The sequence below is a fragment of the Schistocerca americana genome, chromosome 6, assembly GCF_021461395.2.
Source record: "Schistocerca americana isolate TAMUIC-IGC-003095 chromosome 6, iqSchAmer2.1, whole genome shotgun sequence".
In the NCBI taxonomy this organism is placed as follows: Eukaryota; Metazoa; Arthropoda; class Insecta; order Orthoptera; family Acrididae; genus Schistocerca; species Schistocerca americana.
In genome coordinates, this window is record NC_060124.1 from 628,506,150 (window position 1) to 628,525,168 (window position 19,019).

Genomic DNA, 19,019 nt, shown 5'->3' on the forward strand with positions numbered 1-19,019 from the left:
GTAAATAACTTAATTAGAGACCACTGATAATGCTCTACCTCAATAAAGCGAAACGCATCTGGTGAAAAAAGTCACGCATTTTTATAGTTGCAACCACAGAACAAAAATACCCTCAAGAATTGCAAAGCAACTACAGACACTATGGCAACACAAAAGAAGAATTTTCATACAGTTTCTGACCAACCTGTAGACCACATTATTTTTTTGCACCAAGCCACCGGAGAATATGGATCTGTGCTACCTAAATACCCGGAGAACATCCCCGAAGACATTCCGAAAATTTGTTGTGAGATGGGCCGGCCGTGGTGGCCGGGCGGTTCTAGGCGCTACAGTCTGGAACCGCGCGATCGCTAGGGTCACAGCTTCGAATCCTGCCTCGGGCATGGATGTGTTTGAGGTCCTTAGGTTAGTTGGGTATAAGTAGTTCTAAGTTCTAGGGGAGTGATGACTTCAGAAGTTATGACCCATAGTGCTCAGAGCCATTTTTTGTTGTTGTGAGATGTGGAGTTCTGCTGCCGGTGTGTGACTATACAATGAGAGGACAGTCCGGAGTAAAAGAGAGAGAGAGAGAGCGCTCATGTGTGCGCTGGCGCATGTTTCGATGACTTCTTGTCTTCGCTCAGCTATCCTTTTTCCCGGACCTGTTCAGTGGCATCGGAGGAAAAAGTTTATTCCTTAAAGAGAGCCTCGCGTCGCGGCAACAACTTGCAGCTGTGTTGTGGTTGTCGCGGGCGCCTTGGTGAGCTAATGTACGACAGCAAATGGAGCGCGACGTTGTAATCGCCGCAAAAATCCGGCGGCGAACGTCGCAAATGGGCGCCCTAGTTGCGCGGCTTGCCGCCAGGAGCGCCACGAGGCGGGTCGCCGCAGGAGGCGCGCGGCGGAGGGGGCTTATCTCGCTTTTGTCCGGACGCGCCATAAATCAAGCGCTGTCCGTCCCAGCGCGGCAGGGAAGCGTGCTTTCGTCCCGGGCGCAACTGGCGAGCGCGTCTTCGTGTGGGACTCTCCAAAAACACGCATCACGCGAAACCCGTGGCGCGTTCTTCTCATGACGCGGCCTCGAAGCCGAGGTTGTGACAGTTCCATGGAGTGGGTCTCGCACGGAGAGGGAATGTGTTGACGTCTGCACGGGGCCCAGCACACTGCGGCTGGTGGACAGGGTGTTCCAGAAGTTAGGACAGTCGGCCGCTACCTGCGACGTAATCTGGGGAGCGCCAAGGCCAGTCTCCCGCGCCAAGTTCTCTGTCCCCGCACCAGCTGGTAGGGTGCGCGGCTTTCTCCCAGAGTTCAGTACTGTAGTTGACCTCTGACTGGCGAGTAGTGTTTTCTGTTTCAGTGCCGAAATAATGGAGTTCGCCGAGACCACGAAATGGAAGTCTTGACTTATAATGGCCGTCGCTACATACTACGCTATACAGACAGACAAGAAGCGGTTTATTGGAGCTGTATAAACATGAATAAACGCAAAGGAATACTGTCCACACACAAAAAAACGCAGTTGATCCTTATTGACATACAGCAGTCATTGTCCAAGTCCTCGAACAGATACGACTTTTCTCCTGCTAGTAGGAAGTAGTTATGTTCTCAATTTTCCAATGTGCAAGGCTGGCGCCTGCCTAACAGTCTCGGCAAAAGCAGGACGCCGTTTAACCTGTCGTTTGCTACTCTGTCACAAAAGCTGACTGAACTAACTCCTAAACATTCTGCCAGTGTGGCCTGTGGCGAAAGTCGTGGGCTGCTACTTCGTAACATAGGGTGACCAAACATCCCGGAAAACCGGGATTGTCCCGGTTTTCATCCCTGTGTTTCGGTGTCCCGAAAATTTGTTTCGGGACGCTCAAAAGTCTCGGAATTCAGTTTTTAAATGCATTTCGTGGAACTTTCTCAAATTTTTGGGATTTCGGTATATTAAAGGAAATACAACACAAGAAATTAACATATTTTAGCTTATTTGTCTAAAACCTCCATTGTCCCATACTAGTAACCACAGTATCAGTATTGATACACTCAGGCAATAATTTACTTTGAGCGGTACTTTGGCCAACAAGTAGCAAGTTGTATTATTGTAACAGAGCTATGAAACCGTCCGATTGTCGCGCCACTTACCCACACACTCATTGTCAGAACAGTGTAGTAGTTGATGTTTTGTCAGACAAACTGCAATAGTTTTTTCTCATATTAGTGGTATTGTTGCTGCAGTACTGTGAAACGCAATGCCGAAACGTGCCTGCAAGTTCAGTGACTGTTATTCCAAGAAATTGAATTTCATTAAGAAAGGTCGTTTTGATTACGAAGCAGAGTGTTCCGTATGTAACTGTTTTATTAGTATAAGTCATGGTGGACGTTCCGACATAGTTGATCACATCAGGTCAAAGAAACACACTAACAGATACAGTGCACCGAGCTGCAGTAATATCTTGTGAAACATCAGTCAAGTGAAGAGACGAAAGTTCGAGCAGCCGAGCTTACACTAGCCTACCACACGGTAAAACATGACCAAACTTATAGATCTAGTGATTGTACTAATGAGCTTAACAGCATTATGTTTGATGAGTCTTCCATTGCAAAAAAGTTTAGTTCAGCAAGAACTAAAGTGTCAGTCTTAGTGAAAGGAGTTATTGCTCCCCAGAGTGTAAAGGAAAGCCTTGAATACATCGAAAAGTCTTCTTTCTACGGGATATCCACTGATGCCAGCAATCATAAGCCCACTAAAATATTTCCGTTTGTTGTTCAGTTTTTCGATATTAATCAGGGAATTCAGACCAAACTTTTGAAGGTGAGTTCCCTACCTAATGAAACGTATGACGAAGTTTCAAGATTTTGTATGAATACTATCTAAATGTTTGATCTTGAGAAAAAGAAATGTGTGGCATTTTGTGGCGACAACTCCAACACAAACTTTGGTGGTTTAAAAAGGCAAGGCAAATGCAACGTATTTACCAAATTAAAGGGAACATTGCATGAAAACATTGAAGGCATACGGTGCCCTGCACATGTTTTGCACAATGGCGTGCAGACATCTGCTGACAGTTTAAGCTGTGATGTTGAAACTAACGTCATGAAGGTATACTCACACTTTTACAAATATACTGTTAGAACAGAGAGGCTTAAGGAGTTCTGAGATTATGTGGGAACTGAATATATGAATGTAATGTGTCACTCGAAAACTCGCTGGTTATAACTGTTTCCAGCGGTTGAAAGAGTAATCCGCCTCTTTGAACCGTTAAAAGATTTTTTCCTAAATGAAGACAAAGCCCCCAAAATATTGGTTCAGTTTTTCAGTAACCCTTTAAGTCAAGCCTACTTATGGTTCATTCACAGTCAGCTCAGCACAATGCAGCATGGGATAAATGAAATTGAGGGAAGCATGAAATGTGTAATAAAGGTAAATGATGAAACTTCCTGGCACGTTAAAACTGTGTGCCCGACCGAGACTCGAACTCGGGACCTTTGCCTTTCGCAGGCAGGTGCTCTACCATCTGAGCTACCGAAGCACGACTCACGCCCGGTACTCACAGCTTTACTTCTGCCAGTATCTAGTCTCCTACCTTCCAAATCTGCCAGGAAGTTTCATATCAGCGCACACTCCGCTGCAGAGTGAAAATCTCGTTCTGGAAACATACCCCAGGCTGTGGCTAAGCCATGTCTCCGCAATATCCCTTCTTCCAGGAGTGCTAGTCCTGCAAGGTTCGCAGGAGAGCTTCTGCAAAGTTTGGAAGGTAGGAGACGAGATACTGGCAGAAGTAAAGCTGTGAGGATGGGGCATGAGTCGTCCTTGGGTAGCTCAGTTGGTAGAGCACTTGCCCGCGAAAGGCAAAGGTCCCGAGTTCGAGTCTCGGTCGGGCACACAGTTTTAATCTGCCAGGAAGTTTCATATCAGCGCACACTCCGCTGCAGAGTGAAAATCTCATTCTGAGGTAAATGATGTTTTGAAAAATACTCTGGAAACTGTTACTAAGAGGAGAGAACAGCAGTTCGTTTCTTTTAATGTTAAATCTGTCCTTAAGTGCAGAACTATCAGAAGCAGCGGAAATGAGCTTTAGAGAAGAAGTTAACAAGTTTTATGGCACTTGTGTAGAATATCTCAGCAAGTGGAGCGCCTCATATTTACCCTCATCGCCGGTGTTTGATTCGATGTTACTGAAGAGAGTGCCAAAATGGGAACGTGTTGAAGAGACAGTTTCTTATTTGAAGAGTAAAGAGATTGAAATCGATGATTGCATTCTCTTTGATCAGTTCGGCATACTGACAAATTTTGTTGAAGAAAATCTTCACAAGTGGAATGATGAAAAAAAAAACACCATTGGAATGTCATGAGAAGTGGGTGAGTTTTTTTAAAAGCTGTGACTGTCTTCAGCATTACTCTGAGTTGTTAATAATTGCAAGATATTTATTTGCAATCCCAGCCCATAATGCCAATGTGGAAAGAATATTTTCGTTCATGAATATCCAGTGGACTGATGAAAGAAACAGAATGGAGGTGGACTCTCTTGAAGCAATCCTGTAGATCCTGTACAACTACAAAATGGATTGTGCCGAGTTTTATCACTGTGTCTCAAAGAACAAAGACATGATCAAGAAGGCTGGAGGCAGCGAAAAATACCCTTTTCTCCAAGGACAGTCAATTCCATCTACAAGTGCTCAGTAATACTAAAGTTCATGTTAATATTAATTGATTAAAAGTTGAATAGCTGTAAAATTTTGTAGTATCGTAATACATTTCTTTATTACTGTATACGTTTATTAAATGTCATTAAATATACAGATAATCTAGATTGTATGAATCTTTTGTATCCTCTTATTAGTTATAATAATCGGGTTAACAAAATGTATCAACAAAACATTAATATTTAAAATTAAGAAACCTGGGTACATGTGGAATGAGGTGTCCATTGGCATCCGGGTGAATGTGTCCCGGTTTTCACCGAAAATAATTTGGTCACCCTATCGTAATACCGTCGTGCTGTGCTGGCGCTATCTGATGGTATAGTTCAGGTAAGTGGGAACTTTCCTAGCGCCTTCACACACAGGATGGCATATTGTCTTAACCTCTTTCTTTTAATTAGGACCACCTCTCATTCCTGACGTCTATGACGGATGAGTATTGTACTCAGTTGCTTCTGAGTAAGTTTTGACGCAGTATATGTTTCAATTTATTCATTCCCGTAGTCGTACAAGGTATGACCGTGCCCCTCCCTCTGTTTCCTATTAATGGATTATTTTCTAGTTTTCAAGACAATGTGATGCCCAAAAAGGGCAATCCAGACTGTCTTGCAATTTGAAATTACTACGAATTCACCACTCGTGGACTTTATATACAGCCTTTCTCGACGAGATGTGAAACAGGGATACGAAAGGAAACCATCACACAGGTTAATCGTAGCAGGTAGCAGACTTTGCTTTGTTGGTAGAACACTTGTAAACTGCATTCAGGGGAGACTGCTTACAAAATACTAGTGTGATCCATCCTCGAATACTGCTGAAGTGCGGGGAACCCGTACCAAACAGGTCGTCATTTTCTCTTTTTCAGTTTCGTACAAACAACCCAGAATGAATATCTATTCATGACTGTCTGAAAAGTTAGGTCATTTCATATATATTCACCCAAAAATAAAACACTGCGTTACCTCTCATAACCATAATTTTCTTCACCATCTACACAAAACGTTAGCCGAAAAGTACAACAGAATCAGCGCTGTCTTGAGCTAATGTCTTCATCAACACAAAGAACCCATAGCTTACAATATGGCTCCAAGAACGACCTACGTCATGCTGATGTCAATAAATATCGGACAGTGTAAGATTTATTAATTTTATTGCAGCGGTACGAGTTACGAGATGGCACAAAAGCGGGTGCCGCAGATGGAATGGTCAGCATTCAGGGATATGACACGAACCATCACTCGAAGCAAAAAAGTTTGCTAAACATGGCACTCGAGCTTACCCTTACGAACACTTTATCGTTCTTCTGCGAGGCCGGCCGGTGTGGCCGAATGGTTCTAGGCGCTTCAGTATGGAACCGCGCGACCGCTACGGTCGCAGGTTCGAATCCTACCTCGGGCATGGATGTCTGTGATGTCATTGGGTTAGTTAGGTTTAAGTACTTCTAAGTTCTAGGGGACTGATGACCTCAGATTTTAAGTCCCATAGTGCTCAGAGCCCTTTGAACCATTTTTTTCTACTGTGAGCTCGTTCCTTCCCCATATTTTGACAAGTAGTGCTATCGACCAAAAAGAAAAACAAATTGTCTAATAAAAATGGCTCTGAACTACTTATCTTATGACCTACGAGTACATGTTTATCTTGCCTACAATGAAGCACATCTCTTCTAATCGAAAACTCATCATAGCTCTTCAGTCCAGAGACTGGTTTGATGCAGCTCTCCATGCTGCTCTATCCCGTGCAAGCTTCTTCATATCCCAGTACCTACAGCAACCTACATCCTTCTGAATCTGCTTACTGTATTCATCTCTTGGTCTCCCTGTACGATTTTTACCCTCCACGCTGTCCTCCAGTACTAAACTGGCGATGCCTTGATGTCTCAGAATGTGCCCCACCAACTGATCCCGTCTTCTAGTCAAGTTGTTCCACAAATTCCTCTTCTCTCCAATTCTATTCAGTACCTCCTCATTAGTTACGTGATCTACCCATCTAATCTTCACCATTATTCTGTAGCACCACATTTCGAAAGCTTCTGTTCTCTTGTTGTCTACATGGGTTATCGTCCATGTCTCGCTTAAAAAAAAAAAAAAAAAGGCCCAAATGGTTCTATGCACTATGGGTCTCAACATCTGGGGTTATCTGTCCCCTAGACTTAGAACTACTTAAAGCTAACTAACCTAAGGATATCAAACACTGCCGGCCGCGGTGGCCGTGCGGTTCTAGGCGCCTTAGTCCGGAACCGCGTGACCGCTACGGTCGCAGGTTCGAATCCTGCCTCGAGCATGGATGTGTCTGATGTCCTTATGTTAGTTAGGTTTAAGTAGTTCTAAATTCTAGGGGACTGATGACCTCAGATGTTAAGTCCCATTGTGCTCAGAGCCACATCAAACACATCCATTCCCGACGCAGGATTCGAACCTGCGACTGTAGGAGCAGCGCGGTTCCGGACTGAAGCGCCTAGAACCGCTCGTCCACAGCGGCCGGCTGTCTCACTTCCATACATGCATACGCTCCATACAAATACACACATCAAAAAAAGTTTCGCATCACCCTGGTTCCCACACCACCTTAAGATAGACGTAGCCGGTGAATATTGTACGACAGACACAGTCCTTGTGACTGTTCAGAGATGTCACTAAACCCGCCTAAAGATGTAAACAACCATATGAGCAGCGACTATAAACGGAGGCAGTCCGTCAGCCGATAAGTCCCAGTCATCCCACCAAGAAGGAGGTACACGGCTCATGTTGTCCGTAGTTCAACATTTTTTTGAAGTGAGACATGGACGGTCAGTACCGCGGTTCGACCGCTCCCGCATTGTTACTATGTGCCAGGAAGGGCTCTGAGCAAGTTAAGTGTCCAGGCGTCTCGCAGTGAACCAAAGCGATGTTGTTCGGACATGGAGGAGACAGAGAGAGACAGGAACTGTCGATGATGCCTCGCTCAGGCCGCCCGAGGGCTGCTGCTGCAATGGATGACCGCTAACTACCGATTATGGCTCGGAGGAATCCCGACTGCAACACCACCGTGTTGAATAATTCTTTTCGTGCTGCCACAGGACGTCGTGTTACGACAAAAACTGTACGCAATAGTCTGCACGATGCGCAACTTCACTCCCGACGTCCATGGCGCGGTCCATCTTTGCAACCACGACACCTTGCAGCTCATTACACATGGGCCCAACATCATGCCGAATGGACCGCTCAGAATTGGCATTGCGTTCTCTTTACCGGTGAGTGTCACATATGCCCTCAACCAGACAATCGTCGGAGACGTGTTTGGAGGCAACCTGGTCGGGCAGAACGCGTTAGACACACTGTCCAGCGAGTGCAGCAAGGTGGAGGTTCCCTGCTGTTTTGAGGTGGCATTACGTGGGACAGGCGTAGGCCGCTGGTGGTCACGGAAGGCGCCGTAACGGCAGTACAATACGTGAATGCCATCCTCCGACCGACAGTGCAACCATATCGGCAGCATATTGGCGAGGCATTCGTCTTCGTGGACGACAATTCGCGCCCCCATCGTGCACATCTTCTGAATGACTTCCTTCAGGATAACGGCATCGCTCGACTAGAGTGGCCAGCATGTTCTGCAGACATGAATCCTATCCAACATGCCTGGGATAGATTGAAGAGCGCCGTCGTGACTCTGAGGGATCTACGCCGAATCGCCGTTGATGAGTGGGACAATCTGAACCAACAGTGCCTTCATGAACTTGTGGATAGTATGCCACGACGAATACAGGCCTGCATCAGTGCAAGAGGACGTGCTGCCGGGTATTAGAGGTACCAGTGTGTACAGCAATCTGGACGTCCACCTCTGAAGGTCTCGCTGTATGGTGGTACAACATGCTACGTGTCGTTTCATGAGCAATAAAAAGCGTGGCAATGATGTTTATGTTGATCTCTATTCCAATTTTCTGTGCAGATTCCGGAACTCTCTGAACTGATGTTAGCAAATTTCTCTTCTGCAGGAACGGTTTTCTTCTCATAGCCAATCTACATTTTATATCCGCTCCACTTCGACCATCATCAGTTATTTCGCATTTTGCTCTCCAAATAGCAAACTCATCTACTACTTTAAGTGCCTCATTTCGTAATGCAATTCCTTCAGTATCACCTGATTTAATTCGACTATACGCCAGTATCCTCGTTTTGCTTTTGTTGATATTCATCTTATATCCTCCTTTCAAGACACTGTCCAGAGACCAGACAGCGAGGTCATCCGTCTCATCGGATTAGGGAAGGATGGGGAAGGAAGTCGGCCGTGCCCATTCAAAGGAACCGTCCCGGCATTTGCCTGGAGCGATTTAGGGAAATCACGGAAAACCTAAATCAGGATGGCCGGACGCGGGATTGAACCGTCGTCGTCCCGAATGCGAGTCCAGTGTCTAACCACTGTCTCACTGCCTTTTCAATCACTGCTTCCCTTTCAAGCCCCTCGAGTCATATAACTGCCATCTGGTTTCTGTACAAATTGTAAATAGCCTTTCACTGTGCATAAGGTGGAATTACACGAATATCCACCGCGAACGGTGCTGGTCTAGCGCAACAGCCACCTACCGGTAGAACGGGTGAATCTACGAAAATTCGCAGACACGTTATGCGCGCGTCATAATAGACAACATTTCAAAACTGTTTGAGTAATATGCATATAACGTCTCACGGTGATTTTCGATTTGTATGGTAATTCCCCAGCATCCGTAAGTTGATGTTAGATTTGATTGCATCTCTTGCTTCATTTGAGCATGCCAGAAAAGAGAAACAGGCAGTGATAGGCGAGAAAGTCCGTGCAGTTTCGCACTGTACGACAGACAAGGACTACAAAACTGAGCACCGCATGTATATACATATTCCAAATTCGGAAAAATAGCACAAGTGCACTTTTAAGTATTGGTACTTTAAAGTGTTGCATATTGGAGTGTATGCATCCAAGACAAATTCTGAAATGGTGGACTGTGCTATTCTGTGGCTAAAAGCCGGACTCGTAACAGATTCGCCAGTCGCCAGAAAACGCAATGTTACAACAAATCTGCAACGTAACAGGACATTTACCGGTATTTTATTCGTGATGTAGGCTGGTATGGCCACAAAACATATGATTTATTACTGCGAGAGAGCCTCCGTCATGACTGTGTGAGACTTGCTAATTCCATCTTCCATGATAGACAGCAGCTTCTCGAAACAGGCCACCTCCATCCTCACGAAGGTCTGAAATTTTTGCGGACCTTCGAGCCTCAGTTCTTTCATCAGCAGTGAATATAATCCCCCGCCTTCGACCCTTCTTTTCATCCAAGGTCGAACTCAACAACGTCTGGCTTTTCGTCTTCGCCGCCGATCTGCCCTAATCCCATTATTTACTGTCACTGGCAGGGCAACAGCTACGAAAACGAGTGGGTCTTCCGTGTGCAAAATGCTGTATAAATACATACAGCTGTGTAACCACATGTCGTAATATAAAACTAACTGTTGAGACTGTAATTCATAACTGTAGAAACCCACATGAGAGAATAACAATTACTTAATACATAATGATAAAACTACAAGTCGTTATTCAATAGGACCCTTGAGCTCACATAAGTAATATGAACGAATGACGTACCAGTATATTACACGGCCCCCCTTGTGTTTCGCGCGGTAGAACGAACGACTTCACAAGAGATCAGACAGTCCCATTTGCGTTTTGCTCGTTATTACCGTCTGCTGCGCATGTGCGCAGGGATATCGCGTTGGTATATCACGCGTGGATGGTGCAATAGGTTTACATGAAGCAGCCTGTAGTCACAGGAAAGTTGGAAAGCTGTGGGAAGGTCTTATGGGACCAAACTGCAGGGGTCATCGGTCCCTAAGGCTAAACACTACTTGTTGTTGTTGTTGTTGTTGTTCTTGTTGTGGTCTTCAGTCCTGCGACTGGTTTGATGCAGCTCTCCATGCTACTCTATCCTGTGCAAGCTTCAACATCTCCCAGTACTTACTGCAACCTGCAACCTTCTGAATCTGCTTAGTGTCTTCATCTCTTGGTCTCCCTCTACGATTTTTACCCTCCACGCTGCCCTCAAATGCTAAATTCGTGATCCCTTGATGCCTCAGAACATGTCCTACCAACCGGTCGCTGCTTCTTGTCAAGTTGTGCCACAAACTCCTCTTCTCCCCAATTCTATTCAATACCTCCTCACTAGTTATGTGATCTACCCATCTAATCTTCAGCATTCTTCTGTAGCACCACATTTCGAAGCTTCCATTCTCTTCTTGTCCAAACTGCTTGTCATCCATGTTTCACTTCCATACATGGCTACACGCCATACAAATACTTTCAGAAACGACTTTCTGACACGTAAATCTATACTCGATATTAGCTAATTTCTCTTCTTTAGAAACGCTTTCCTCGCCATTGCCGGTCTACATTTTATATCCTCTCTACTTCGACCATCGTCACGTAATTTGCTCCGCCAATAGCAAAACTCCTTTACTACTTTAAGTGTCTCATTTCCTAATCTAATGCCCTCAGCATCACCCTACTTAGTTCGACTACATTCCATTATCATCGTTTTGCTTTTGTTGATGTTCATCTTATATCGGCCTTTCAAGACACTGTCCATTCCGTTCAGCTGCTCTTCCAAGTCGTTTGCTGTCTCTGACAGGATTACAATGTCATCGGCGAACCTCAAAGTTTTTATTTCTTCCCCATGGATTTTAATACCTACTCCGAATTTTTCTTTTGTTTCCTTTACTACTTGCTCAATATACAGATTGAACAACATCGGGGAGAGGCTACAACCCTGTCTCACTCCCTTCCCAATCACTGCTCCCCTTTCATACCCCTCGACTCTTATAACTGCCATCTGGTTTCTGTACAAATTGTAAATAGCCTTTCGCTCCCTGTATTTTATCCCTGCCATCTTGGATATTTGGAAGAGAGTATTCCAGTCAACTTTGTCAAAAGGTTTCTGTATGTCTACAAATGCTAGAAGCATAGGTTTGCCTTTTCTTAATCTAGTTTCTAAAGTAAGTCGTAGGGACAGTATTGCCTCACGTGTTCACATATTTCTACGGAACCCAAATTGATCTTCCCCGAGGTCGGCTTCTACCAGTTTTTCCATTCTCTGTAAAGAATTCGCGTTAGTCTTTTCCAGGCGTGACTTATTAAACTGATAGTTCGGTAATTTGCACATCTGTCAACGCCTGCTTTCTTTGGGATTGCAATTATTATATTATTCTTGAAGTCTGAGGGTATTTCGCCTGTCTCATACATCTTGCCCACCAGATGGTAGAGTTTTGTCAGGACTGGCCCTCCCAAGGCCGTCAGTAGTTCTAATGGAATGTTGTCTACTCCCGGGGCCTTGTTTCGACTCAGGTCTTTCAGTGCTCTGTCAAACTCTTCACGCAGTATGTCCCATTTCGTCTTCTACGTCCTCTTCCATTTCCATAATATTGTCCTCAAGAAATCGCCCCTGTATAGACCCTCTATATACTCCTTCCACCTTTCTGCTTTCCCTTCTTTGCTTAGAACTGCGTTTCCATCTAAGCTGTTGATATTCATACAAGTGGTTCTCGTTTCTGTAAAGGTCTCGTTAATTTTCATGTAGGCAGTATCTATCTTACCCCTAGTGAGATAAGCCTCTACATCCTTACATTTCCCCTCTAGCCACTTCTTAATCTAACTTAAACTAACTTACGCTGTGGACAACACACATACCCATTTGCGAGGGAGCACTGTAACCTCCGACGTGGGTGTTTAGATTAGGTTACATTAGATTAATACCCGTGGTCTAGGGGTAGCGTCTTTTATTCATAATCAAAGACGTCTTCGGTCCCGGGTTCGCCACTGCCTAAATTTTGATAAATAATCAGCATTGGCGGCCGAAGACTTCCGGCATAAGAAGTCAGCCTCATTCTGCCAACGGCCTTGTCAAAGAGGGCGGAGGAGCGGATAGAGGTTCAGGGCACTCTCTTGTCCTAGGGGTGGGAAATTGCCCCTAAAGGCAGAAGAATCAGCAATGATCAACGACATGAGGATGTAGAAGGCAATGGAAACCACTGCATTAAAGACACGTAACGTGTATCCACAGGACATGTGACCTGTAATTGAAGAAGTGTCATGATGATCTCTCCATTGGCAAAAGATTCCGGAATAGTCCCCCATTCGGATCTCCGGGAGGGGACTGCCAAGGGGCAGGTTACCATGAGAAAAAGATTCAATAATCAACGAAAGGATAACGTTCTAGGAGTCGGGGCGTGGAATGTCAGAAGCTTGAACGTGGTAGGGAAACTAGAAAATCTGAAAAGGGAAATGCAAAGGCTCAATCTAGATACAGTAGGGGTCAGTGAAGTGAAGTGGAAGGAAGACAAGGATTTCTGGTCAGATGAGTATCGGATAATATCAACAGCAGCAGAAAATGGTATAACAGGTGTAGGATTCGTTATGAATAGGAAGGTAGGGCAGAGGGTGTGTTACTGTGAACAGATCAGTGACCGGGTTGTTCTAATCAGAATCGACAGCAGACCAACACCGACAACGATAGTTCAGGTATACATGCCGACGTCGCAAGCTGAAGATGAATAGATTGAGAAAGTGTATGAGGATATTGAAAGGGTAATGCAGTATGTAAAGGGGGACGAAAATCTAATAGTCATGGGCGACTGGAATGCAGTTGTAGGGGAAGGAGTAGAAGAAAAGGTTACAGGAGAATATGGGCTTGGGACAAGGAATGAAAGAGGAGAAAGACTAATTGAATTCTGTAACAAGTTTCAGCTAGTAATAGCGAATACCCTGTTCAAGAATCACAAGAGGATGTGGTATACTTGGAAAAGACCGGGAGATACGGGAAAATTTCAATTAGATTACATCATGGTCAGACAGAGATTCCGAAATCAGATACTGCATTGTAAGGCGTACCCAGGGGCAGATATAGACTCAGATCACAATATAGTAGTGATGAAGAGTAGGCTGAAGTTCAAGACATTAGTCAGGAAGAATCAATACGCAAAGAAGTGGGATACGGAAGTACTAAGGAATGACGAGATACGTTTGAAGTTCTCTAACGCAATAAGGAATAGCGCAGTAGGCAGTACAGTTGAAGAGGAATGGACATCTCTAAAAAGGGCCATCACAGAAGTTGGGAAGGAAAACATAGGTACAAACAAGGTAGCTGCGAAGAAACCATGGGTAACAGAAGAAATACTTCAGTTGATTGATGAAAGGAGGAAGTACAAACATGTTCCGGGAAAATCAGGAATACAGAAATACAAGTCGCTGAGGAGTGAAATAAATAGGAAGTGCAGGGAAGCTAAGACGAAATGGTTGCAGGAAAAATGTGAAGACATCGAAAAAGATATGATTGTCGGAAGGACAGACTCAGCATATAGGAAAGTCAAAACAACCTTTGGTGACATTAAAAGCAACAGTGGTAACATTAAGAGTGCAACGGGAATTCCACTGTTAAATGCAGAGGAGAGAGCAGATAGGTGGAAAGAATACATTGAAAGCCTCTATGAGGGTGAAGATTTGTCTGATGTGATAGAAGAAGAAACAGGAGTCGATTTAGAAGAGATAGGTGATCCAGTATTAGAATCGGAATTTAAAAGAGCTTTGGAGGACTTACGGTCAAATAAGGCAGAAGGGATAGATAACATTCCATCAGAATTTCTAAAATCATTGGGGGAAGTGGCAACAAAACGACTATTCACGTTGGTGTGTAGAATATATGAGTCTGGCGATATACCATCTGACTTTCGGAAAAGCATCATCCACACAATTCCGAAGACGGCAAGAGCTGACAAGCGCGAGAATTATCGCACAATCAGCTTAACAGCTCATGCATCGAAGCTGCTTACAAGAATAATATACAGAAGAATGGAAAAGAAAATTGAGAATGCGCTAGGTGACGATCAGTTTGGCTTTAGGAAAAGTAAAGGGACGAGAGAGGCAATTCTGACGTTACGGCTAATAATGGAAGCAAGGCTAAAGAAAAATCAAGGCACTTTCATAGGATCTGTCGACCTGGAAAAAGCGTTCGACAATATAAAATGGTGCAAGCTGTTCGAGATTCTGAAAAAAGTAGGGGTAAGCTATAGGGAGAGACGGGTCATGTACAATATGTACAACAACCAAGAGGGAATAATAAGAGTGGAAGATCAAGAACGAAGTGCTCGTATCAGCGAGAAACTTAACATCAGGATTGATGGTCACGAAGTCAATGAAGTTAAGGAATTCTGCTACCTAGGCAGTAAAATAACCAATGACGGACGGAGCAAGGAGGACATCAAAAGCAGACTCGCTATGGCAATAAAGGCATTTCTGGCCAAGAGAAGTCTACTGATATCAAATACCGGCCTTAATTTGAGGAAGAAATTTCTGAGGATGTACGTCGGGAGTACAGCATTGTATGGTAGTGAAACATGGGCTGTGGGAAAACCGGGACAGAAGAGAATCGAAGCATTTGAGATGTGGTGCTATAGACGAATGTTGAAAATTAGGTGGACTGATAAGGTAAGGAATGAGGAGGTTCTACGGAGAGGAAAGAAATATGTGGAAAACACCGATAAGGAGAAGGGACAGGATGGTAGGACATCTGCTAAGACATGAGGGTATGACTTCCATGGTACTAGAGGGAGCTGTAGAGGGCAAAAACTGTAGAGGAAGACAGAGATTGGAATACGTCAAGCAAATAATTGAGAACGTAGGTTGCAAGTGCTACTCTGAGATGAAGAGGTTAGCACAGGAAAGGAATTCGTGGCGGGCCGCATCAAACCAGTCAGTAGACTGATGACAAAAAAAAAAAAGATTAATACTAGTTCCATGGATCATGAATACGATATTTCGTAATGATGTGGAACGTGTCAAATTTTCGAATACATGACATAATTAAGTTAATTTAACAACATAATTAAGTTAATATAACAACTGTTTTATTTTTTGTTTTTTTTTATAAATTTTTTATAATTTTTTTATTTGGTTTTTTTCTCTTTTTCTTAACTTATATCTAAAAATTCCTCTATGGAATAGAAGGAGTAGTCATTCAGAAATTCTTTTAATTTCTTCTTAAATACTTGTCGGTTAGACTTTTGATACTATTTGGTAAGTGACCAAAGACTTTAGTGGCAGTATAATTGACCCCTTTCTGTGCGAAAGTTAGATTTAATCTTGAATAGTGAAGATCATCCTTTCTCCTAGTATTGTAGTTATGCACACTGCTATTACTTTTGAATTGGGTTTGGTTGTTAATAACGAATTTCATAAGAGAGTATATATACTGAGAAGCTACTGTGAATATCACTAGATCATTAAATAAATGTCTGCAGGATGATGTTGGGTGGACTCCAAGTATTATTCTGATTACACGCTTTTGTGCAATAAATACTTTATTCCTCAGTGATGAATTACTTCAAAATACGATGCCATATGCAAGCAATGAGTGAAAATAGGCGTAGTAAGCTAATTTACGAAGATGTTTATCACCAAAATTTGCAATGACCCTTATTGCATAAGTAGCTGAACTCAAACGTTACAGCAGACAATGAATGTGTTTCTTCCAATTTAATCTCTCATCAAAGGACATACCTAAAAATTTTGAATACTCTGCCTTAGCTATATGCTTCTGATTAAGGTCTATATTTATTAATGGCGTCATACCATTTACTGTACGGAACTGTATGTACTGTGTCTTATCAGAATTCAGTGAGAGTCCGTTTACAAGGAACCACTTAGTAATTTTCTGAAAGACATTATTGACAATTTCATCAGTTGATTGTTGTCTGTCAGGTCACAGAAAAGCACGCCCGGGGCGCTGGTGCACAGGGGTACGGTTTACGTTCTTCGTGCAGTTGGGGCTTAAGAGGGCAGGCAGTTGCTGCTGCAGGTTGAACGGAGGCGGTGCCTCGAGAGGGCAGTGGAGGAGCCTGCCTTCTAGAAATAATTTCCGGACATGTGTCACGGCCGACGGCGCAGCTGTTTGTGTAACTCTACACCGGCTGTGTGTGCGTGTGCGTGTCAGAGGGAGGGAGGACTCCCGAGTGCAGCGCACACAAAGCCGCCAGCCCGGGCCGCACAATGACCACCAGGCGCTGCTGCGGTGTTTCGGGCTTCCCGAAGAGAAACTGCGGCGGAGCGGGCGGGTGTCGCCTGTGGGATTCACAGCGGCGAATGCGGCCGGACCGGCGCTCTGCTGGATGCCGCGCGCACCTGCTGGCATCAGGGAGCGGGGCCGCGCTCTGCCATTCAGAGAGGGCAGCGCAGCCGTGGTGTTTCGCAAAGAGACCGACCACGAGTTTACCGCAAGGAGCTTAGTTACCGACGGAAAGACGAAATCTGGACCCCTACCCGGGCTCTGAACCCCGCCCCTCTCCGACCACCGCCTCGGCCTGATCGCTGGCCAGCGTCAGCGTGAACTGAACGCACACTAGACGCCACCTCGACGGCTACCACCACGTGCAGCACACGAAGCGTAGTCCACACACTGGGACTGTTGATAATACCGGGTGATCCAAAAGTCAGTATAAATTTGAAAACTGAACAAATCACGGAATAATGTAGATAGAGAGGTACAAATTGACACACGTGCATGGAATGACATGGGGTTTTATTAGAACAAAAAAAAAAAGTTCACTGGATTCGTGATTTCCTGTCAGGAAGGTCGCAGTTCGTAGTAACAGACGGCAAATCGTCGAGTAAAACTGAAGTGATATCAGGTGTTCCCCAGGGAAGCGTCCTGGGACCTCTGCTGTTCCTGATCTATATAAATGACCTGGGTGACAATCTGAGAAGTTCTCTTAGGTTGTTCGCAGATGATGCTGTAATTTACCGTCTAGTAAGCTCATCCGAAGACGAGTATCAGTTGCGAAGCGATTTAGAAAAGATTGCTGTATGGTGTGGCAGGTGGCAGTTGACGCTAAATAACGAAAAGTGTGAGGTGATCCACGCGAGTTCCAAAAGAAATCCGTTGGAATTCGATTACTCGATAAATAGTACAATTCTCGAGGCTGTCAATTCAACTAAGTACCTGGGCGTTAAAATTACGAACAACTTCAGTTGGAAAGACCACATCGATAATATTGTGGGGAAGGCGAGCCAAAGGTTGCGTTTCATTGGCAGGACACTTAGAAGATGCGAAGTCTACTAAAGAGACAGCTTACACACTCGTTCGTCTCTGTTAGAATATTGCTGCGCGGTGTGGGATCCTTACCAGGTGGGATTGACGGAGGACATCGAAATGGTGCAAAGAAGGGCAGCTCGTTTTGTATTATCACGTAATAGGGGAGGGAGTGTGGCAGATACGATACGCGAGTTGGGATGGAACTCATTAAAGCAAAGACGTTTTTCGTCGCGGCGAGATCTATTTACGAAATTTCAGTCACCAACTTTCTCTTCCGAATGCGAAAATATTTTGTTGAGCCCAACCTACATAGGTAGGAATGATCATCAAAATAAAATAAGAGAAATCAGAGCTCGAATAGAAAGGTTTAGGTGTTCGCTTTTCCCGCGCGCTGTTCGGGAGTGGAATGGTAGAGAGATAGTATGATTGTGGTTCGACGAACCCTCTGCCAAGCACTTAAATGTGAATTGCAGAGTAATCATGTAGATGTAGAGGTAGATGTAGAAAACGTCCGACAGATGTCACTTCATTTGATCAAAATAGCAATTTTTAGCATAACAAAGTAAGACAAAGCAAAGATGATGTTCTTTACAGGAAATGCTCAATATGTTTACCATCATTCCTCAAAAATAGCTATAGTCGAGGAATAATGTTGTGAACAGCTCTGTAAAGCATGTTCGGAGTTATGGTGAGGCATTGACGTCGGATGTCGTCTTTCAGCATTCCTAGAGATGTCGGTCGATCACGATACACTGGCGACTTCACGTTACCCCAAAGCCAGTAACGGACTGAGCTCTGGGGACCTGGGAGGGCAAACATGACGAAAGTGGCGGCTGAGCACACAATCTTCAAAAAATGGTTCAAATGGCTCTGAGCACTATGCGACTTAACTTCTGAGGTCATCCGTCGCCTATAACTTAAAACTAATTAAACCTAACTAACCTAAGGACATCACACACATCCATGCCCGAGGCAGGATTCGAACCTGCGACCGTAGCTGTCCCGCGGACACGATCATTACCAAACGACGCGCGGAAGAGATCTTTCACGCGTCTAGCAATACTTTTTTTTTTTTTCCTTAATAAAACCCCATGTTATTCCAAGCATGTGTGTCAATTTTTACCTATCTATCTACATTATACCGTGGTTTATTAAGATTTCAAATTTATAGTGACTTTTTGATCACCCGATATATATATATGTATGTATATATATATATATATATATATATATATATATATATATATATATATATATATATCGGCGATAA